Consider the following 24,846-nt stretch of genomic DNA (forward strand, 5'->3'; position numbering starts at 1 on the left):
ATGCCGGTGGGGAAGTTGGGAAAAGGAGGAAAGGAAGAGAAAGGAAAAATGAATGGGGCAGGGGGCAGAATAAGAGGGAGGGAAGGATGGAGAGGTCCATGTAGGACCAGACCTCTGATAGAAAAGTAACCATTCCCCTCTTTGGGGAATGGTAAAAAAATTGACTTTACAAGTTCTTGAGTAGTTTCCTATTCAGTAAATGCCTGTAATTTGCTCCCTTTATATTGTGTTGTTAGCTCTCATTTTGATTTGCATGCCCCTTACTACATCCTAGTGCCCCCCTTTGTACACATTACTACCACTTCCACCCAGCCACCCGCATCCCTCCCCTATCAGCACTGTTACTACAGTCACTGTGCTATGAAAACTTCCACACAGCCTTGCCACTGATCCCACCTGGGAAATTTTTCCCAGAAATCTTTCACAGGTGTCAATATATATTGGACAGTGACAGCATCTGCCTTTTGGAAAGGAGCACACAAAAGGTTACAGATCCATCCATCCTACACCCAGGAGCTATACTGGGCCAAACCCAACTTAGAGGTCCCATCAAGCTTACTTTTCAGCATCTTCTAGCCAAGCGCTCCCAGTACAGTTTGAAACAAAAACAGGCAAATTTCAATTTCCCCCAATACGTAAAGCCTGGGATTTATCTGAATGCTCAGATTTAGATTCTTTGGTCTAAAAAATACCTTCAAGGATCTGAAAACATTCTGGCCAATAGGGAGCATTTTCGCCTTCTGTACATATCACTGGCCTGTGACTTTCAAAAGCAGTGGCTAACCTCTTCTCATTGAAGGTATTTTTCATAAATCTGCAATTACTAATCTGCTATCAGAAAAGGACAGCATTCTGTATTAGACTTTTTTCTCTAGACTTGGAGTCAAGAAAACTAACATTTGGGTGTGGGAAAGAAACAGTCCTGATTCTCTCCAGCACAGATTTATCCTGCTACAAGGCAAATGCTAACAGGCTTCAGAAAGGAAGACATGTGGGCTACCTCCTTGGTAACTGTTTCCTTCAGTAGAGTAACACCAGGGATGAATGAGGCTCCATAATCTTTACAGAATCCACGATTCCTTTCATCATCACCTCCACTGAAATTGAAAGGTTGCAAATTAAAATCTGATAAAAAGAAATACTTTCCTCAGATAGTGTACAATTAGCCTGGGGAACTCACTGCCACAGGAGATCACTGAGCTCAGTAATATTAATAAAGGCTTAAACATTTTTAGGAACAAGAATATAAAGTTAGAATAGTAAACATTTTTTTAAAAATAACTAAGAGGGAGAAATCTAAGGTTAAGCCTCTCTCTTATACAGCCCCCAGTATTGTACCACAGTACTTTATATAACTCCCCTGTCATGAGCACCCCCTTGGCCAAGGGCATGTGCCTACACTCTCTCTGTTTGTCCCTGCTCCAGGATAGGGCAGTGCCCCAGGGCTCCCTCCCTGGAGACAATGTCCTTAGCCTGTTGGGGGCCTTTCTGGTCACAGCTCTCCAGCTGGGCCACTACAGTTCAGTTCCCCCCTGGGGTGCCTTAATGTCCAGGACACTTCCTCCAGTGGCTAATGGGGAGACCCTGGCCTACCCACTACTCCAGGTCCCAGATCAGGGAACCTGTAGATAGCAGCCATCCACTGTGTCCCATTATCTATGTCACACTGCTGCTCTAATTCCCTGGGCCACTTCCCCATGGTCCCACACTGTCTTCACCCTTACATCAGGGCCTTGTCCTAATGGAGTCCCACAACCAGCTCAGGACTCCCCAGCTTCTGGCAGTGCTGCCCTGTCCAAGGTTCTGCAGCTCCCTCAGCTACCCACACAGCTCCAACTCCAGCAAGGAACTGAACTTCTTTTGACCCTGTAGCTCTTCTTATACTAAGCTGCTGGACCCTGATTGGCTGTGTCCCACACAGCCAGTCTAGGCAGCTTGGAGGACCCTCTCCACTGCCCTTTTCTGGGGCAGGGTGTGGCAGGGCCACAAGGGCTCCAGCAAGGGTCCTCAGAGGCTCTGGTATACCCCGTCACAATCCCCAAACTCACAACACTCCTGAGATGCAATGAAGTACTATTATTTCCATTTTATGTTTGGAGAATTGAATCACTGAGACTAAGCAGCTTGCCCAGAGACACAGAATGTCTCTGCTGGAGCAGGGAATTGAACCCTTTCCCTCAAGTCCCAAGTTAATACCCTAATTACAAAACCATAACCCTTGCTAGGGTTAAGGGGGGCGGGGTAGCGGGAAACTTCTCTGGGGACAGGTCATCACATAGCTACCTAATGTAGAGTTTCTTGTACTTTCCTCTGAGACATCTGAGATTGGCCATGATGGTGACAGAATACTGGACTTAATGGACCTGTGGTTTGATCTGGTATGGCAATTCTATGTTACCATGGACTATGTGCTGATAAGGATTAGAAAACATACCTGTGTCCAATATTTATGACCTCTGAATTCAGTATCAATGATCCTCTGCCTCTGGACAAAGGTCCTTCCATTGCCAAAGTATCTCTATTATTAACCTTGCATGGCTAGTTACAGACCATACACATTAACAAGATTTTGTTAAGCACTTTGCTTTTGTATAAGAACTGCTTTGGCAAAGCAAAAAAGAGGCAACCTAGAAAATTGTGAATTAAGCATGTGTTCTTATTAAACATCCCTAAATTCTCACTGCACTTCACAGAGAAAGACATGTTTGCTGCCTGAAAAGCTTGGTGGGTATGAGGGCAAGACCCGAAGCAATAGGGAAGTTGTGAAAAGGCTATTGGTGAAGGAGACAACTGGATGGAGTGGGAGGAAGGAGGGATGTGTTAAATGAATAGAAAAGAGGGGTCTGTTCTAACCAAGGGACTGCAACAGCTAATTTGGGCCTCATCCTCAACTTGTGTAAATTATCATAACTCAATTGCAACAACAATTTACACCAGCTACTCTACATAGGTTCTTACACCACCCTTGTGTCTTGTAGAATCTTAGCACCTTCTAGGCGTGCATTAAGTGAAGTGACTAACATCTGTTACATGGTTCATTCTCTATCTCGTTCCCTCCCCAGGGGCAGAATTGTGGGTGTCAATGTAAGCTGAAGATCTGACACTGTGTGCTCTGTGACTTCCAATTTACTCTACCAAATGTAATCACGTCATTGTCCTCCCTGTTGTTTGCTTCTCTCCACTTCTTGGGTCTTGTCTTATGGTTAGGGCCCTACCAAAGTCAGGGCCATGAAAAACACATCACGGACCGTGAAATCTGGGCTCCCCCATGAAATCTGGTCTTGTGTGTGCTTTTACTCTATACTATCCAGATTTCACAGGGAGATGAGCATTTCTCAAATTGGGGGTCCAAGCCAAAAGTGAGTTGCATGGGGGTTGTGGTATTGCCACCCTTTCTTCTGTGCTGCCTTCAGAGTTGGGTGGCCAGAGAGAGGCAGCTGCCGACTGAGGGCCCAGCTCTGCAGGCAGCAGCGCAGAAGTAAGGGTAGCAGTACTGCAACCCCCCACCCCATCAATAACCTCACGACCACCAACCCTACCCCCCCCCCAGCTCCTTTTGGGGTCAGAACCCCTACAATTACAACAATGTCAAATTTCAGATTTCAGTAGCTGTAATCATGAAATTTACTATTTTTAAAATCCTATGACTGTGAAACTGACCAAAACGGACCGTGAATTTGGTAGGGCCCTACTTATGGTTAAGCTAGAAGTTGTTGCGGTCAGGAATGGTCTTTCTTTTTTATTTAACAAATGGGCCTCTGAGGGTCCTGATCCCTGACTGGGGCCTCTAGTCGCTACCACCATGCAAACAATAAGTCACAACAATTATTAGAGCTTGTCCAAAAACGGGGGGTGGGGGATTGTCACTAAAAATTCATCCATTTTATTTGTTGAAATAAGAAATTGATGACATTTTTTAATCAAGCTCTGGAAAATTTCAGCCAACTCTAATACAGATGATGAGTGAAAGCAGGAAGCTGGGAGCAAGAGAAGGAAGCAGAGAGAAAAAAAAAAGGAGAAAGGACAAGGAGGAGTGGAAGGACTTTATGACAGAAATACAGAAATGAGAACTCTTAACTAAAAACAAACAAACAAAACAAAACCCACTCTATGGGAGCCATAAGGTTGGTGCCTGTTCTCATTGCAGCTTCCCTTGCCTGACACCCTCTCCTCCTGGTTCTTGCCAGACTAGCTGGGTGGTTTTTAGAACTGGTTGAAAAAAAATCATCAAAACATTTTTTTAAATCAAAAGAAATAGGGGAAACATTTTGCATGAAAAATGTTGTAAAATTCATTCCCTCCCTCCCCTGTTTTTCAACCAGCTCCACTTGCTTTGGATTAAAGAAAAAACAAATAATATATTAACCACAAGAGGGAAAGAAGAGTATGTCTCACTCAGCAAGATCTTCCAGCTTGAAATGCCTCTTAGCCCTACCCCCACTCAAAGCAGACAGAGGACAGAGGCAGCATTGACTAGTGGCCAGAGCACTCCAGAGTCAAGAATAGAAACTGGGTCTCTACCGGGGAGCCTTGGACAAGTCAATTCTCTGTACCTCACTATCCCCATTTTACAGATGGAGAAATGATCCTTGCCTCCTTTGCAAAGTACTTTGAGATCTACAGATAAAAAGTGCTCTATAAGAGGTGTTATTATTATTATTTGTGCATTGAAAGGTGCAGTATCCGATATCATAGCTACATATGCCAACTGCAGCCAAAATTTTCACAAAGGATAGTGCCTCACTAAGAAGTTTTTGGGTGCCCAACCTAGATCACCAAAAGAGACCTGATTGTCAGCAAGTGCTGAGCCCTAGTCCTCTGACGATATGCCCTCTGACAAGGAGACTCAAGTTAGTTGAGGCACTGAAAAAAATGAGGCACTGAAAATCACTAGTCCACTTTGAAAATCTCAACCTGGGTGTTTTACTAAACATTAATCTTGGGATCAATAAAGTGGGTCACTCATGAACATAAATAATGTTCTTTCCATCATAATGCCAACAATGGAATTTGTCAGACCACAACTACCTTGTGGCCAAGATATCTTGCATACTGACTGTAAAGAGGGTGATATGAAACAAAATCTAGTTTGTCTTTTCTCTTATGTCAGTCACACTCAATGAGCTTTTAGCAACATTTTCCAGCACTTTGAGACAATGTGCCACTTTACCCAAAAAGATCTCGACTGGAGCAGCCATTGTCTGCAAACTCCCATTCATTTGTGAGAGTTTTAGCCCACACATTCAGGAGAATAGTGTTTGGACTGGCTTGACCCCGATTGCTTGGTAGTGTGCTTACAGCTGAATGGCAGGTGGGTAGGAATAGTGCTCCAAAGGCTAACACAGAGGGGCTTATCATTATGCTAGGGAAAACCAGGGGATCTTAGAGTACCAGTTACAGAAGCTTAAGAACCAGGATTTGAATACTACTGTTCTAGGCAAAATCCTGCCCTTTCTGGTGAAAGGGAGAGGAGATGAGTGCTGCCAGCCATCCTGCTAGTAAGACAGAGAGCTCAGGGCAGTAAAACATGTGCCAATTTTGGAACAGCAGTGTAGGAGTAGCCCTCACCTTAGCAAGGCTATGATGCTGAATGCTCTCACTAGCTACTGGCTTGGTCATCTCTGAGAGCCCTCTTGGAGCTGTGGTGCACCAACAAGCATGGGTCTCTCTCTTCTTCCAGGACTCTAGGGCTATGTAGGTCCCCTCCATATGCCCTCTCACTTCCCAGCACCAATGCATCACATGGCACAATTAAGCTGACACAATATTGTTGATCCATAAGGTTATTTTGGCCTAATTTTTCACAGTGGCTTCTGATTCTGGGTACCCAAATTGAGATAACTTAAAGAAGCATGAGTTGCAGAAAGTGCTGATGAGCATCCACCCTCCAAAACTTAGGCCCTTTACTGTGTCTCAGATTGGACACCCAAAAATCACTAAACATCCTCAGCAGTAATATTCAACTCTTCAGTTAATGGTAGTTGCAGAGATAATTTAATTCCTCTGTTTCATCGAACATCAAACCTCGTAAACTCCTTTGGGGATCTCTAATGGGAATTCATCAACATGATACATATTGGGAAGATCATAATCAAGTCAATCAAGGGGAGACATTCCAAAGCTTTGCCACTAAAGGAATCCAACATAAAAGCCTCCCTGGGGGAGAGGGGAGAGGAAGAGGTTTATGTACCATGCCTGGCCTATGTTAAGAAAATTAAAACTTGTCTCACAACATAAAAAACCCAAAGTGTCAAGTCACTAAAAGCAGAAAAACAGCTTCCAATACAGATGCCCTTTTCCAGACTGGTTTATGATGAGGGGAAATACAGATTTATAATACATTTTTAAAAAACCACACCTGCAACCGTGTAACTACAAGATATATAGGAGGCAGCACAGAGCATAACTTAATTACATGAATATTAAAGGACATTTAGGATCAGTGCAGTCCACGTTGCTGCAATTAAGTATACTACTTTTTATTCATATGGTTAACTTCTCTCCCCTTTTTGTTCAACTTCCCAAGTGTTTGCAAACCATGGGAGCTTCTAACTACACCCTAATCTAAGATTTAAGGGGTTGATCTTATTATTGTCCAATAATTGCCTGGCAATTAGACGCTCTCTGGAATAAAGGACTCACATAGGAAATGGGGACTTTTATAGCTGGGAAGCTACTATGACCTCCTGATCCTAGGTTTGAGATGTTCTGGGAACTGTACTTCAATAGGTAAGTGGCCATTTTGTTGCAGGCTTGGCTGGGTAAAGAAAAGAATCTTGCAGAGATTTTCAAAACTGCCCATGGGATTTGGACACCCAGTCCCCATTAAAATTAATGGTAACCAACCAGTCATTTTCACTAGATGGCTTTGAAGATCCCATCCTGTGAGCTTAAGCCTTAGTATTAAACCACTGGGATGAGTTGCTGATTAATTGTGTCACATGGGACCTAATTATTTCCCGGAGTGTTTTTTTAAATGAAGAGGAAGATTTTAATTTGGGAGTGAGGGGGACAGGGTGGAGTGAATATTTCCTGCTGTAAAAATGGTTGAGCTAAACATCCAAAGCACCCTTCCCAATAGAGCTTAGACACTCTGGAAGGATTCATGAAGAGAATGTGAAGCTCCATAATTTAACTAACAGTTCAATCAGAGCTTTCCTGGCCTGCTGATACAATTTAGCAAATAACTACTGAAATTGGCTAAAGCTATATTTATTTATTTTCTCTTCTTAAATCTTGTTAAGTAGAGAAGTTTTTAGATACCAAACACCTGGCTCTCCCATGAGAGATCCTAACCTCTCATAATGTTCACTAACCTTTAAGCTTTTCTTTATTTAAAAAGTATGGAGGGGCCTGATCTTCTGCAAATTCATCTCTGGGCTTGAACTTTGGCAAAGCTTTGGAGATGTTCCGATTTTGGGTCAGACCCATTTCTATATTAAAATGAATATAGCTCAGCAACCTCTCTAGACTAAAGGGCTCTTTTATTCTGTAGTGTTTTGAATAGGAAGGATATAATCTGAGTGATGAGATGATTTTATCAAAGATGTAGATGTCCAATTCAGTTTGGATAAGCTAAGGTGCTTATGCTTATCTGAATGTCTTACAAGGCAGTTTTCAACTTAACCTGGCCAATTTGCCTGGTCATAGTAACCCACAATAAACTGGTGTCCCTATTTTGAACAGTAATAAGGGCTTCACCTGGTGCAATCTAACAGCTACATTTTCATACACATATAGGACCATACCCTGCTCCAACTAGAGCCTACAAAGCTTGATTAGCACCATCTCCAAAACTTGCAGGAACACTGCACAGCTGATTCTTTCTGAAATCTCTCTGGTTAGTCTGAATGATTCAGGATTTTGAAGTATACGAGTCATTTTCGCTATTGCCAGCTCATTCTATTGGTTATTTTAACTCCAACAAAACCTGTATCATTTTGGTCTGGCCAAGACCTAACAGAATTCCAGAGGGGTAGGGGCAGAAATAATTAAGAAAGAGTTAACGTTGTTACCTCCAATTTTTCTTGGATAAGCCTGATACAAATATTACAATTTGCAAATAATAAAACCCTTTCTAGATTAGAAACGATAGAAAAGCACCTTGTGGATGATCCTAACAATCCTGATCAATCCCCCCATACTGCCAGTCACATCTCCCCTTCTACTCTGTTCTTGCACAGTCTGCAGGTGAAGAGTTGAAAACATTAATCTCAGGACACTTAGTTTGTTGCCCATTTCAGCAATGTTATTAGGTGGCTGAATTTGTAAGAGGGCTCTGACTTCATCTGGGCCTGGATGTAGCTTGGCCTGGCTTTATATTTCCCTTTGTGGAGGGAAGCTCCCCTTGTTTTCTTCTTTGGACGATCTATATACTAGAATGTCATGCATATAGAGAGCGACCTCCTCTAACCATTCAAATGATGGCTTTTGACAGTGGAAAATTATACGAACATTAATAATCCTGAATGGTTTGAAACAATTTCTACTAACTGCAGTTATAAGTTATTCGGTATTGAAGTGTGCCTGACCTTACTAAAAAGGTAAATAGTCCGCTGTGAACATTTTAGCCAGCTCTACTCCTGACCTCAGATGGAACAAGTTTCACTTGAGCTAGGTGAAACAAGGGAGAAACCATGTTTTGATGTCAGGTTGGGGTAGAAGACACCACAACAAGATGAACAAAAACTGATTATAACAAGTAAATGAAAGAAAAGGAGTACTTGTGGCACCTTAGAGACTAACGAATTTATTTGAGCATGAGCTTTCGTGAGCTACAGCTCACTTCATCAGATGCATACCGTGGAAACTGCAGCAGACTCTATATATACACAGAGAATATGAAACAATACCTCCTCCCACCCCACTGTCCTGCTGGTAATAGCTTATCTAAAAGCCATTTCCAGCACAAATCCAGGTTTTCTCACCCTCCACCCCCCCACACAAATTCACTCTCACCTGAAGTTTAACTAAACATGCTACCAAAAGCAGATAGGCCATTCTCACACTGTAAGGTGGACTTTCACACAGAAAGCAGCTATAAAAGGAGTGTGGCCTGCAAATCAATCAGCCCCCTGCCTCTAGCTAATGAGACCTTCTTCTTTATTAGAGTTTTTTATAGACTTATAAAGCCAGCATAGGATGTATTATATGGGCCGTCTGTCTACCCTGTCTGCCTGTGTGCCACTGGCACTCATACCAATAACACTGATTGTGTTTAACAGGGGTTGGAATTTGACGGAATATAAAAATAATTGAGAAACTAAGCAAAAAACCAACACAAGGCTGTAAAAGGGATTGTAAAATCAAAGCAAGTCAACAGGAAGATTTCTCTGTAAATCCCATGCAGTGCTTGGGCAGCCTTTGTGGGAGCACTCATGTAAATGTCAGTCCTCGTTTATGTGAAAAACATGGATTGTTTCTCAGAGCTCTAAGTGTAACATGATTAGTTAAAAAAAAAACAAGTTATGTCTATCTGGGTAGGCCTGTTTCAAAGTCTTATAATGACTTCATTTAACATGTGTTACACAAAGGACTTTGGAGCCATTCCCATACATCTCAACTTCCCTGCTCACGTAGCTGATTTTTGCAATTCTTTATTTTGCAGGCATTGCTGTAAACAATACGCTGCCCTTCAAAACAAAGAAAAAACTCAAGCCAATGTTTTTAAGAAACCCCCCCACTGAGTTATATTGTTACTTTCAGCAACTACAGAAGTATTCTGATAAATTGCCAAAATGGGTCCCCATAAAGCAACACTTCTTTAAAGTTTTTGTCCCCGCTAAAGGAAGTTATCTGGACTTTCTCCAGAAGGGGTGATTTGGTGTGGGGGTGTGGGGTTTTTTGTTTTTTGCTAAAGTTTTCACAGAAGATCAAATGTTGTTCATTATAAATTCATTAACAGCATAGCTGCTAACATTCAGTAAATTAACAAGGAACTTTTATTACATCCGATCAAGCTCTTGTTAAAGATAACAAGTCCTTTTCATTCTTTGTATTTGTATAACAGTCACTTTTCTGGAACTCATCAAAGCCTGTTGTGAATTCATGCCAAAGCACTACTCTCCCTTTTAGTATGTTTAAAAAAAAAATTAACAAAACGCTATGATCACATTGAGAAAACACGGTTTATGTTAAAATATTTCTAGATAATAAGACTTGGAATTGTAGAGAAATCTTCCTCATATCTGCACAGAGCAGAGATAATCCACGGCAAACAACCCTGAAAATACTGAATTTTTCATGCTTGCTTTTTATTGTTTTGTTTTTGTATAAAATAAGCTCAGCTAAATATCCTCTTTATGAAATCTGACAGCATAACAATGCTCCATTGTGGCCTCACTTTAGAGTAGCTTTTCACTCAAATATAAATTGCTGAAAAGTTATTTTATATAAATCAGTTTAATCAAGTGATTAAATTAAAAATCTTATCAAACAATCAAAAGTGGGAGGGAAGTATGTTTTACTTTGAACTTTTTGACGAATACATTTTAGAGGAAGATGAGGTGTTTTTTTAAAGAATCAGTTGCTTCAAAAACAAATATTTTGGGGACAGGCTATTGCAATGAGATATCTTTGCTGTGTATCAGTATCCAAATATGTAACCCCCAACCTTAGGAGAAGTGAAAGAAACGCTTCTGAAAGCCCACTCAAGTCAATGGAAGACTGCCATTGATTTAGATTAGGGCTAGAGCCAAAGCCCATTGTAGGCACTCCACAATGACGATAGCAATGGTCTCTCCATTGCATAAAGTAACGTTATTCGCACCTAGGACTGGTCAAACTGATTTCTTCATAAACCTCAATGGAAAACATCCTAAATAAGCAGATCCCTAATCCAGTCTCATTCTGCTAGCACTACTAGAAGAATAGGTTCCCAATGAACAGGAACACACGGGGAGGGAGGTCAAATCAAGAATCTCTGCATATACAGAAAGCCAATATTTTAAAAAATACCTTTGTTTTTGCCTCCATCAGTCAACAACTTTTTATTACTGAGATTCTCTCTTTTGGAGCCATTTATTTTTAATGAGTGATCTAAGCAGGAGCATCTCTTGAAAGTACAGTCCTGTACCTTCGTTTCTTTGCTATGTCTGTTGGCCAAAATGAAGCACTCACGCACAATGGAGCTGAACATGGTGATGGTCATTTCTCCTCCTCCCAGCAGGAAACAAGTCTTATCTGGGCAGCTTTCCATTGACTGTTATTCTGTGTTTGGGTCACAATCCAAAAGTCAAGGGGTGAAGCTGAGAGAGCAGCCTCCTACAGTCTTTTTATATCTGCATAATATCAAATACATTCAATCTAAAAAGTTCTTGGACTGCTCTAGCATCCTGTTAATACCATGCAATGTATCCTCACTCCCTGAATCAGCCTAAGGTTCCAGATAAAGACAATTGTTGTTAATGTCAGTAACATTATGTAATGCACTGATGGAAAAGCTACAAAGAAGCCGTATGGTCTAGAGAATAGGGCACTGGATTGGGACTATGGAGACCTGGGATCCATTCGCAGATCTATCACTGACCTTTTGTGTGACCTTGGGCAAGCCACTTCATCTTTGTTTCCCCTTTTGCCCTTGGGCCGCCTTGTCTATTTAAATTTTAAGGATTGCCTCTTACACTGTGCAAACACAGGGTGCCACGCATCTGGGTCCTCATTTTAGTTAGGGCCACCAGGGTGTACCTTCATATAAAGTTTTGCTTGGAGCTGCAGTGCTAGTGGTAGGCCATGGTACTTTCCGAGCTGTACTCACCATTTTCAATCTTGCTGCTGCGTTTAGTCTAACACAGGGATCGGCAACCTTTGGCATGCAGCCCGACAGGGTAAGCCCCCTGGCGGGCCAGGCCAGTTTGTTTACTTGCTGCGTCCGAAGGTTCAGCCGATCGCAGCTCCCACTGGCTGCGGTTCACTGCTCCAGGCCAGTGGGGGCTGCAGGAAGCGGCGTGGGCTGAGGGATGTGCTGGCTGCCACTTCCCGCAGCCCCCATCATGCCAAAGGTTGCCGATCCCTGGTCTAACACTTGCTCCCACATTATCCAGGAGGTGTACTCAGACAATTGCCAGCTGTGACTTTAGGCACAGATGTGAAATTCACCCTTATACAGAGGCTCACAAAAGGCGTATATACAATACAGGGCTTAAGCAGGGACTTAAGTGGTTGAGATAGACCTTGGGGGAGAATTGCTTCCAGCAGTAAGTATTGCTTTTAGTGAGTAAACAGCATCCTAGGGCGTAAAAACCCAGAGGAAGTTGTATCTTCCCAGAATCTTCACAACAATCTTCACAGTGTTGTATCTTTCAGAATCTTAAAGTCTCCCCACACACTCCTGGCAAGTGCTGCTCTGCTCCCTATGGCTCTAATAACAACAGCCTACCACGGTCCTCACAATGAAGCAAGCAGACCCCTGTTCAATAAGTAGTGACCCCACACACACCTAAGCCCAAGCAGCAAAGATGCAAGGCTTACTAAGGTACGGAGAAAAGATAAGAATAAGGGGTAGGAGATCCAAGGAAAGACAAAGGAGCTGAAGGGAGGCAGCAGCATATTAACGCCTAGGCCGACAAGGCCCAGGCCTTGGCCTAGGGCGGCAAATTTGCAGGGGCGGCAAATTTATAATAGCAGCCAGAGGCTGCTTCCCCCGGTGCTGGTTTGCGCCCTCCGCCCCCGGTCCCGCCCCAACTCCACCTCTTCCCCGCCCCCATTCCCCGCTCCCTCCCTGCCCCTATTGGCCCCCTTCCCCAAATCCCCGCCCCAGCCCCACCTCCTCTCCTGAGCGCGCCGCGTTCCCCCCCTTCGAGAAGCTGTTTCGCGCACAAACACTGGCAGGGAGTGGGAAGAAGCAGGACCTGGCGAGAGGAGAGGAGGGGGAGTCGGAGCGGAGGTGAGCTGGGAGGCGGCAATTATTTCTGGGCATCGGGGCGGCAAAATCATTAATCCACCACTGGAGGGAGGTTTGTCCAAGGAAGGTGAGGGGAAAGAAAGGGATTGGGGATGAAAGAGGCACAGGGAAGCATGGTAAAGAGAGGGGGCTGGTAGGCTGAGACATACACATTTTAGTTAGCACACTAGTGCAGCTAATGTAGGCCCCGATTGTTTGACCGATATTATCCCCATTAGTTCTTAGTCTTCTTTATTTTTATTTAACCAAGTCTGCTACAACCCTATGTTTGATATAAACGACTGTCTCCAACACCAATAAGATTCAGGAGCAACTCCCTCTTCAACAGCACAGGTTCTTCCTACCACAGCCATTCAGGGGGTCATAACAGCACTTTGTAAAGAGGACTATTTACCACTAGTAAAAATCCCAAATTGCTTCCCTATCTCCAAAGCACCAGGAAAGCAACACTTCCACAACTAGCAAAGTATTATTACTAAATATTCATATTATGGCAGTACCTGAAACCACTAACAGGATCAGAGTCACATTGTGAAAAATCACCATACAAAACACAATATGAAGGCATGGTCCTTTCTCTAAAGCATTGACAATCTAACAATGCATGAGGAGGAAGTCTGAAATAATTAGATATTTATTATTTCACATAACAGGAACCTTAAATAAGTCTTCTCATAACCTAGGATTGAGTTTGTGTCACAGAAACTCTGTAGTTGTTTCCCATTATTCCCAGCAACTCGTTCTTTAAACATCCATCCATCCATCTTCATGGCTGATTCTGCTGTCATGGAAGTCTATGGATGTTTGGCAACTAAATTCAGAGGGACCAGTGTAAAAGTTGAGAAACATTACACCCAGTTCATTACTAGAAAAACTTACACTGGAGACAAGAGGAGAGGAGTCAAAGGGAAAACATAGTATAAGGCCAGATGCATTGTTTTTTATAATTAAACATCTTTGTTGCTAATAAATGTAAGAGTTCCAATTAAAATCCTCACTGAATGCTGAACTTTTTAAAATAATGTTTTAGCATGAGCTACAGGATATAAAGTATAAATAAAAACTTCAATGCATTCCTTTACTCCTCGCTTAGTTTTCATGCTTATCCTTCATCCCAATAAAGGGTGTGGGCCATTTAATCATTATCTGTTTTTGGACTCATTTCATAATTACCCCAATGGAAAAAAAAAAAGGTCAGGATGCTTCCAACTCCCTAAAACCCAAATCAAATTTTATCCACCCACTCCAACATCTGCAGATGAGTAGATTTCTTTATTGTCATTATCAATCATACTTCATCATTATTCGTGAACATCTATGAATAATAAACTTTCCACCGCTGCTAAAACTATATCTGTGAGCTCAATCCTGTACACAATGCTCAGTCAAACTCTTATTGAAGTCAACAGGAGCCTCATCCAAGAAATGGTACAGGGAAAGTGCTCTTATTTGGTACAATTACTTACCTTGGTGGTAAGAGTGTATAGAAGGATCACTCTAAGACGTAAGAGAAGTATTTCCTGTAATATAGCGCTTCGCCATAGCATTCTGAAGTGAGTAGTTATGAGAAGGTAGGGTCAGTTCTGACAACTCGCTGCAAGTAACCCCTACGTCAATACTGCTCCACAGAGCATAGTGAGAATACATGAACAGGAATACTGATCTGAAGCAGAGACCATGGGAAGTTTCGTGAGGGACAGGTAAGGGTCTGTTACGTTTCCCAAGAGTTAAGATTGTCTCGGTGGAACAACCTCTTAACATTCAAAAGTCATGAGGCAGTCCCCCTCCCCAAAGTCATGAGATACCATTTTGAGCCTGAGATTTTAAACATTTGGGTTCTTTTTGTTTGCCTTCTGGTTAGTGAGCCTGCAGGGGCCATGCTTTCAAGCTTTTCCCACAACTATGGGGATGTCTACACTTAAACTGATGCAGGGGCACAGCTGCGGCTACACCACTGTAGCGCTTCAGTGTAGATGCTCACTACCGTGACTGGAGGTGTTCCCCGCTCACTGTAGTTAATCTACCTCCCTGAGAGGCAGCAGCTAGGTTGATGGAAGAATTCTTCCGTCAACCTAGCACTGTCTACAATGGCAGTTAGGTTGGTATAGCTACTTCTCTCGGGGGGGGGGGGGGCGATTTTTCAGACCCCTCAGAGATGTAGCTTTACAAATGTAAGTTTTCAATGTAGACCAGGCCTATGAGTTCTAGATTTTTTTTTTATGAAAGCTAAAATTTTCATGTTATAAAATTACTGCAGGAGCTGGGGCTTTGGGGAAAAAAACATCAAATACCATGAGACTCGCAATACAGTCATGAGAGCTTGTAATGCTGTCTTTGCATATCCTGGGTTTTGAAGGATTGGGTTTTACCATCCCTGCCATTAGGGGGACAGAGAAGAGTATGTAGATTGCGAGTGGGAGGTATTACCTTAGTTGTGTATTTCCTGTTTTCCTAATGCTTGTTTGTATTTCCCGTTTCTTGGATGTTTCCATTTTTATTTGCCAAATTCCACGTTCTGGAAGAGTAAAAGGTACTGCTAAGCCAATTTAACTCTTCTTTATCACATTTTTGATAGTGAAAAAGAATAGGAAAGGCAATTGTTGTAAAGCTTGTTTGAGAACTAGCTTTCCTCCACTACAGAAATTCCAGACAAGAGGGGATATAAGAAAGTTCAGCTTCACATGATGAAAAAGAGCAGAGAACACGTTCAGTGCAAGATGAGCACACATGTTTTTTAAAATCCGTTGACAGTTATTCCCTAGGCCAAAATCAAAATGCAGCTGTTCATTATAAAGATGGAAAACTTCTCACATGAACAAGGTGTATCATTATCAGATGAAAGGGTCATCTTTGGAGCAAAGGCAGGGTGTGAATAAATATTAGACTTCAGATTTCATAAGCTATTCTATCGGTCTGTTACTTGCTTTTTGCTGTTCGTTGTGTCTGTTTGTAATACTGAGCTTCAGAAAACGTGATATAGAGATGGATCAATATCAATCACATTTGAAACCAAATTCAGTTATTTATATCACGTGTTTTGAGAAGTGTTTCCTAATGACAATAAATACACGTCATCTCCACCAATCATTTCAATGCCAAAAATAATAATAAACCCAGGGAAAAGGGTAGAGTCCGAGCCTCATTTACACGAAGCCCTCTTTGCATGGCTCTAGCAGAGCAGAATAAAAGTTATCCTGCTACTAGAGCAGGATAAAGGGGCCTCAGTTTAAATGAGAGCTGAGCCCACATTCTGTAGCTGCTACTCTGTTGTAATTTAACACATTTGGAAATAAAGCTATTTATTGTTTATACTCTGTATTAATCTGCATATTCATTTCATGCTAGGTATGAGCTGATGGAGGTGCTATTCAGACCTGAGTTAGACTCAGGCTGGTGCACCATGACAAGGGCATGCCTCTCCAGCACACTCTCTTGTCGTGCCCCTACAGGCACATTGAAAAGACCCCCACCCCACAGGTGTCCTGAGTGCAAACAGGTTTCAGAGTAGCAGCCGTGTTAGTCTGTATTCGCAAAAAGAAAAAGGAGGACTTGTGGCACCTTAGAGACTAACCAATTTATTTGAGCATAAGCTTTCGTGAGCTACAGCTCACTTCATCGGTGAGCTGTAGCTCACGAAAGCTTATGCTCAAATAAATTGGTTAGTCTCTAAGGTGCCACAAGTACTCCTTTTCTTTGAGTGCAAACAGTTACCGACACCAGCTTTGGTCAACCCCTCGCTGCAGGGTACAGGTTTATTCACTCACTCTACAGAGATAATTCACTTGTTTAGCCTCTCCAAATTACACCCCCTCTGGGTCCTGCTCAGTTTCCTCCACTGTTCTGGAGGTCCCAGCCCCACTCCCAGAGCTGGGTTGTACTTCAGACAATCCCCACACCCTCTTCTTAACACAGGAGCCTCCTAGCTCTCCTCCTTGGAGCTGGAATTAGACTTTAGGCGAGCTGTAAAGGCTCAGGCGACGTCTCCTCCAGTTGGCCCCTTTTCCCAGTCAGTTCTACCCTCAGGCTAGGAGGACTGTGTGGAACTCTAGGGGCAGGCCACCAGGAGAGGGGCCCACCTATGGGGACAGGAATACTGCCTGTTCTGGGTCAATCATTGTGGCTGGATGCTGATGTCAGGGATGGTGGGTCTTGACTGCTGAGCCACAGGGCTCGGTGGGGCTGGCAGGTTCCAACCTCTCACCAGGGACTGCCTCAGGCTGGCGGGGAGGGGGTTCATCAGGCAGACTTTGCCATCTTCTCCCTCTTAACTCAGGGCCCTGCAGGCACATCTTACCTTCTGCAAGCATTTGCACCATCGCCACCACCCCCAGCTGAGGGAGGAGGCAGCATTTATATTGTCCCTTTCTCCCAGCTCATTCTTTATTGGCTGGTGAGAGGGAAGCCTTGCCCCACCCTTTCTGCAAGGCTCCTGGCCCCGGGCCCTTAAAGGAACAGTGACAGGAACATTTGGGAAGATAGGAGTCATTGTTTAGCTATCAGCCCCATAAGTGATAGGGCACTATCAATCTCAGGCAAACAGCTGATATAGGGATGGTGAAGTCATTCCCAACTTGAAGCTAACATTGAGACGGAAGTTCTGGTGCCAATTAAGGTAGCCTGCCCAACTTATTGGTGGTTAGGTGAAAGCCAGTTTCTTTTCTCTTTCCAGTCCCCTACGTAGGGTTACAATAAAACTTTCCAGCACAATTAAAGATGAAATAGCATGTTACATTTAATATTCAAATGACAAATTTAGGTGAAAATAATGTGAGCTCTCAGGATTAAACATACAACACCTAATCCATTAAATATACATTTGTGTGATCTTTTAGACAGCAGGATTGTTTAACCGACAGCTGTTTTAGGTATTTAAGGAACTATTCTATAGGCACTGTTCTCAAATAAATTCTGGGGGTTCTAGCCACGCACACACATGCATAAGTTCACTACTAACCATTTGCTGGAATTAAAAACGAGTGCAAGAATGCTGAAATAGAGGCCTGCCTCTACTAATAAAGATTGGAAAACAAAACAAAACCCAACGGGCTCAAAATACGCAGGATGGTTGTCATATCTCTGGTGGTTTCATTCATCTTCAGGTACATGGTTGAAAAGATTAGCCAGTATTGGCTCTGATATTTAACTCTGATGAACTTGCTGGCTGGTTAGAAGTTACTTGCTTGTAGATGTTGAATCTTAGATGTTGCATGTTTCTCCATTCTTGCCCCTCGGTGGCCAGCCAGGACTGCAAAGGAAGCACAGGCCCTTTGAAGCCAGAAACAAACCTGCTAGTAGTAAGTCTTCTTCCCTTCATCCAGGTTTTGAAGATGGTGACCTGACTAATTCTCCCACCTTGGAACTCCTCTCAGGAATTTCTTGGCAAATCAGAATGGAGCACTCCTCTTCTGAAGTCACTGACATCACCAAATTGGATCTAATTAGGACTCCTTTATGCAAACAAAGAACCTCCCTATTCCAGTGACCTTAGGTTAGGAAAGCCCACGGATCCAAAAATATACCTAGTCAGTCAGCGGCAGGTTCAGTGATATTTTGAGACATTTGAGATCGTGGGTCAGTCCACAGACATTATCTCAACTGCCCTAAAAAGTTCTGACTCAAAAATAATTTCAAAAAGTAAAGCTGGCTAAACATTGGAACAGAAATCACAGGAAAACAATCCTGCATTTGCTCAGCCATGCACAGAGAGGGACAGTTCCTGTTCTGCAGACAGCTGCTTATCACTTCCCCTTTATTTTTGGGGAGAAAGGTTAGACTTTAACTCGGCCAGCGTAAAAAGTCTTTTCCTCCAGGCCAATCAGTCTCACACTAAATTTGTGGAAGAAGAAAAAGTTGCGTCAACTTTTTGCTTCTCTGATTTTCATTTCTACAGTTCATTGATCAAACAATGAGAAGAGGTGACTGCAGCCAACATTTTAAAACTCAAACAGCCAAAGTGAGGTTCCTAAATCCATATTTAGGCACTGAAATAAAAATGGTGCGATTTTTGGAGCTCACATTGACTTCAGTTTGATTTGTGGGTGCTCACTTACTTCTGAAAATCAGGCCATATCTTTTTGGGTGCCTGCAGATGGATGTAGGAACTTAACTCTAAGCATCCAAGTTTGGAAATGTTGTCCAGATATTATATTCTCTGCATTTCTGCAGCTCTCCAGAAGATGAATGGTGACAATGTATGCCCCTTCCTTCTGTGCGTTGCAGCTTTCCACTGAAAGCAGATAAGATGTTCTCTCATGAAAACTTGCCTCTGTCCGTCCCAGGAATATCAGGCACTTATGTGAAAGCACAGGATGCATTCTTTGAGGGTATGAGAGGTGGATATTGACAGTATTAACTGGGACAGACCTTCACTTTTCTTAAATTCTTTCACAAAGAGATCACTGCTTCTGGCTTCAGAGACCACATACTGGGAGACGATGCATTGACCTCAGACTGTTATGTACAAATTAATTTTATTCCACCCACTATTCGGAATAGCTCATTTGAGTGAAGTCCCAAAAATGATCAAGAGCAGCCTGCAACTATGTAACTTAGACACCACAAAGTTAAAAGCCTCCTGAATTCCACAGGTTGAACATTAGGCTCTTGCCTTATGTGATCATGAAGCAGAGTGGCCATGGCCAGATATAAAATTCTCAAGGTACTTCCACCTGCTTTGCACATCTAAAGCAGCACAAAGAACATTCTTCTTCTTCTTCTTGTTCTTCTTCTTCATATCGCATTTGAAAAGCAATGAGCTGGGATTATAATTGAATTTTAAGATTTGAAAGTCATTCTAATTCTTCTGGAGTAGCTAAGTGGATCCCCTTTATGCCACCCAGGCAAGCATGAGTGGGGCAGTTGTCCATGATGTGTTGCACGGTTTGTACCTCACCACAGTCACAACAAAGAAAATGGAAAGTTACCAAGGAGTGACTCAGGAGAATCTGGATGGTGCAATGCCAGCATAGTTTGTCCTATACCACCAATCTGTCCCCCCATTCATGTAGAGGGGGCCTGCCAAAATTAGAGAGGGTGCATAATGGGGTGGGAACGTCTGGACAGAGCACATTACACTCCTTGGTGGGCACAGTCGTTGATTCTAGCTGGTATGATTTAGAGCAGTCCTGAGGTTGCCCTAAAAGTTAGTCTAGAGGCTCTTTCAGCCCCTGGCTTGCCAAGGATTGAGTAGCCATAAAGGTGGTTTTGACCCTCCTCTCCTCAGCTGCACCAAGTATAAACTCAGCATGACTGAGGACTGAGCCCTTGTTTTTTTTATTTATGCACCAAAATGATACCCACATCCTAGTATGTGCCCATGGTACATAGGGTAAAAATAGAGAAGGTCATGGCTTCACTACAATAGACTGGTGTTAAAGCCAGTGCAGGTGTGTGGTTTAACTGGGAGACAGGTGCCCATACATAGACAGCCCAGAGGGTGTGCAAAGGAGATTAATACAGAGAATGGCAGTGTGAATACAGAGCTCTGCAAATAAAAAACAACCCGGACCTTTCATCTGTATTTGTCTGTGCTACAGTCTTTGTTTCTGCCGAATTTTACCCAGAACCCCTTAGAGATGGGAGGATAAGTGCATATATGTCTAAAAAAATTAGAAAAGGACACCAAGAATGTAAACAGGAGAGATCAAAAATAGCCATGCAGATCAAATTACTCAACACCAAAACATTCAGAACAGTAAAGTTTTCCATTACCTTTCACAGAATTTTGTAGCACTCCCACACACCAATCTACAGCCTTGGTCCCAGCTGTTCTCATGGCTACTCCTTGGCCATTGGTTATGCTGCATATTCTGTTAACTCACACAAAAATGGCATATATGATTTATCTAGAATAACCAAAGGTGCGAGCTAACTGGGAACAGCACAGTACGAGGGGTTATCTGCATAATACAAAGAAGGAATATTGTCTAGTGGTTAGAGGTGAGGGCAGAGTGTCGGGACTTTCGCACTTTAGTGCCTAAGTCCAGGCACCTAAATAAGTAGGCTGATTTTCCAAAGTGCTGAGCAGTTAGCAGCTCCCATTGATTCTAGTGGAAAGTACTTAACAAAAATCCATCCGAGTGGCTAACCAGGAACTTGGGTACCTCAAACTAGGCTCAAGGTTTTGAAAATCTTGGCCTCAGACAAATAAAACTAGATGTTACAGACCACGAGAACAGGAAATGGTGCAACATGGACCAGCTAATTAAAGAGGGATTAAAACATAATACTGGTATGAAGGGCAGAAGCCATAACTCAAGCGGGGTAACATTTTATGTGGTGAATGCATGCAAGTCCAGTTCTTAAACAAAAAAATGCTAAAGGAAAAATAACACCCAGTGATTTGTTTTAGGCTTTCACTAAGACTTTTTGCCATATGATCTGCCAAAAATGTGAAGGAGAGTTCTGTAATTCAGTGAGAGAGAGGGAAAATGGAAAGGAGGGAGAGAATGGACAGAAGGAGAAAGAATAGGGAACAAAAACCAAAACCCAGGAGAGCTCCTTTGCTGGACTGTGATATGCTGAAATAATTAGGTATGTTGAAATTCTGTGTGCGATCTTGGAAATCCTAACAAACAAATAGCAGTTCCAAGCTTAAAAACTATAATGCTTCTCTTGTAGCCCTGCTCAAGCCAAACTCCCATGGAGGAAAAACTTATGTAAAATCAATGGGGGTTTTGCCTCATTAAAGGCTGCATGATCTAGACCCCAGAATAGGATACTGAACTGTCCTTTTGTCCCTGACAGTTTTCTGTGGTCACTGTTTAAAAACAAATAAAAACAGCCCCGAAAGATTCTATCACAATGACAGCATTGTCTTTTGGGCAAGGTAAGAAAGTTCAGTGACTTAAAAAGAAAAGCACATTTAAACCCAGCAACTGTCTTTTCAACACAGATTAAGGACAGATACCATACTCAGTTACATAGAGTAATCTGAAATCTATTAATTTCAATCAAATTACCAGTACTCTTGATTTCCACTGTTGTAACTGACAGCAGAATCCAGTCTTTGGCCTTCTTCCCTGTAGGTAGACACTCTGGCAATAGTGAGAATCTACAGCAGAAGGTTCTCAGGTTTTTTCAGAATGTGGACTACTTCGTAATGGAGTTCATGATTCACCTTCCATCACATTTGTGACTGCGAGTCCCACTTCCCTCTCATTCATAATCACCTAAACACCCTTCCATTCGCAATCATAGAACATCTGGTGTTGACTTGTGGCTCTTGGAATGGTAACCTTAAATATTTTCTAATTAATTTTTAGATTCTTTTAATTCAGTTTAGCAGCGGGAAACAGCAACCATGTGATCAACCAGCTCTCAGATGACCACCAGCCGGTACCCTATAGGCCACTGAAGACCATGGACAACAGTGCAGGAGCCACTGCTTTAAGGTATATCATTTATATTGGTTAATTTTGCCTCCTACAGAAGAAATCCCCCCACCCCAAAAATCCCTTTTGCTACCTTACATTGTGTTACAACCTTGTGTTCCCATTTCGGTTGATGTCCATATTATGCTACAGCTACTTCATCATTTGTTTTCTTTTGCACAAAGCCCATTCAAATGGGAAGGGACAGGAAGGTCACATTTGTTTTGTGAAAATCCAAACGTTCTCCTGCAGCACAATTAATAGGAGGACTGTGAGAAACCCCACTGGCAATGATATATAGATAAACATCTGCATTCTTTACATACCACATTCATTTTTCTTCATGAAGAACATCAAACTTCCAACATCGGGTAGACTATGAGTCAGTTACCCACCCCAGTTCTTTCTCTCTCTCACCTTTTTTGTGTTGAGTATCCATTTGATAACTTGCTCTTGCTTTATGAAGAGCCATGGCTGACTGTTTCAGAGTAACAGCCGTGTTAGTCTGTATTCGCAAAAAGAAAAGGAGTATTTGTGGCACCAAATAAATTGGTTAGTCTCTAAGGTGCCACAGGTCCTCTTTTCTTATGGCTGACTGTGTGAGCCTTTCTTTAGATTGTGTGACCCTTTATTTAGAGTTGTTAAACTTCTGTTGCATAATGAGCAAACATTTAGTCACCTTAAAATATACTTTTAGCTGAATTCTTACCTGACAAATCTATACTGAGCTCACACTAGAATTGTATTCTATAGATCTTGAGCTATTTTATGCTCTGACTATTTAAAAAAAATAAATAAAGCTTGAATTGCATTCCAGAGCAGAAGATCCCCTTGCACTATACAAATGTAAGTATTTTATTTGGCTCCCCTGTTTATGTTAGTTTGTTTTAGTTGCTTTGTGTCTTATTCAACCACAAGAATGCAGCATAATTAGACTAATTCAGTACTGTGTGTCTTTGGCTGCATTTTCCTTCCCGGAAAAAAAGTCAGTTTTTCAAGTAAGGTCTAAAAGTGTTTTTTGTTCTTAGTTGTGAAACTAAAAACTATACAAATAATCAAAAGAAATTTCATACTGAGAGACTGCAAATAAGGCATGGATTTAAAAACAAAAAGATTGCAGCATTGTTAAAGGGAACAAAATTGTCAGTCCCGGAGACTGGAGTCTGCTATTGTCCCCATAAAACCATAGGAATTGCCACAATTGCTCAGATTAGTGCTGCATCTACTCCAGGACCCTGACACCAACAGTGGCCAGTATCCCCTGCTTTAGCAGAGATGCAGGAAAACCTGCAGTAGGCAATTGTGGGATAATCTGCCCCAGGGAACGCTTCCTTCTAACCCCAAAGAACCAGGAGAGTTCCAAGGGCCTGATTCAACTCACACTGAAGTCAATGGACAGATTCCCATTGACTCTAAGGGTATGTCGACCCTGCAACTGGGAGCATGCTTCCCAGCAAAGGTAGAAAGAGGCACACTATCTCCGCTCGATCTAGCATCCCATTGAAGTCAATGGCAAAATTTCCACTAACTTTAATGGGAGCAGGCTCCAGTCCATAATTAGCCCATATTAGGGACTCATTACTTGATTAATTTTGTATGCAATGTAGTTGTAGCCATGTCAGTCTCAAGATAGAGAGTGAAGATGGGTGAGGTAATATCTTTTATTGCACCAACTTCTGTTGTCCAAGCTTGTCTCTCTCACCAACAGAAGCTGGTCCAGTTATCCACCTTGTCTCTTGATGAATTTTAGCTTTTAAAATCAAAGATGGTTTGAATTATACAGGTATTTTAAAAAGCAGTCAGTGCTTGTTAGCCTCTAGGGCCAGATTTCGAGCCAGACAAAACCAGTGTATCTCCATTGAATTCAATGCAGCTATGCCAGCACTATCGTAGACTCTGGCCCCTATTTTTTAACTCAATTAAAAATGGTGAAAAAAATATTTTTTTAATTCCATAAATACCTAGTACACTGAGCTGCAGCCTGGAGTGTAATTTTACAGCCAAATAATACCTCTATTTTTATGGGTTTATCTAATGGAAATACTGACACAACATTACGCACAGTCCTACACACACATTGCTATAATCAAAGTATTTAATCCAAAGGCAATAACATCTGATTTTTTAAATTTTTTTTGGTATATTTTCATGCTGCTAAAAACAAATTAAAAAGGAGATTAAAAAAAAATTAAGCCAAGGACTGGCTGCTCTAGCCAGCTTGGCTGATGTTTGAGTATATACTGTGAGTTCAAGTTACAAAGTAATTGCCTTATTCTCTCAATAAACAACAACGGAATGGGAGAGATGATCAGCACACTCCAGCAACAGTGACTTCCTGCGCGTAAACATTCTGATTGACTTTATGTTGTTTATTACAAGCTGGATCCTCATTCAGATATGTCTGTGTTCTTGTGGCAATCCTGCTCACCTTGCTACACCAAATCCTGAGTAACTCCACTGACTTCCTTGGGGATCAGACCTCAGACCTCCACCCACAGATTGGCCCCTCTGCACTCAGGAGAGGGTGAGCAGGCTGAGGGACAAATGGGTGGGTTTGGGGGGTGGGTGACACAT

This window comes from Eretmochelys imbricata, chromosome 9 (genome assembly GCF_965152235.1).
Source record: "Eretmochelys imbricata isolate rEreImb1 chromosome 9, rEreImb1.hap1, whole genome shotgun sequence".
Classification (NCBI taxonomy): Eukaryota; Metazoa; Chordata; order Testudines; family Cheloniidae; genus Eretmochelys; species Eretmochelys imbricata.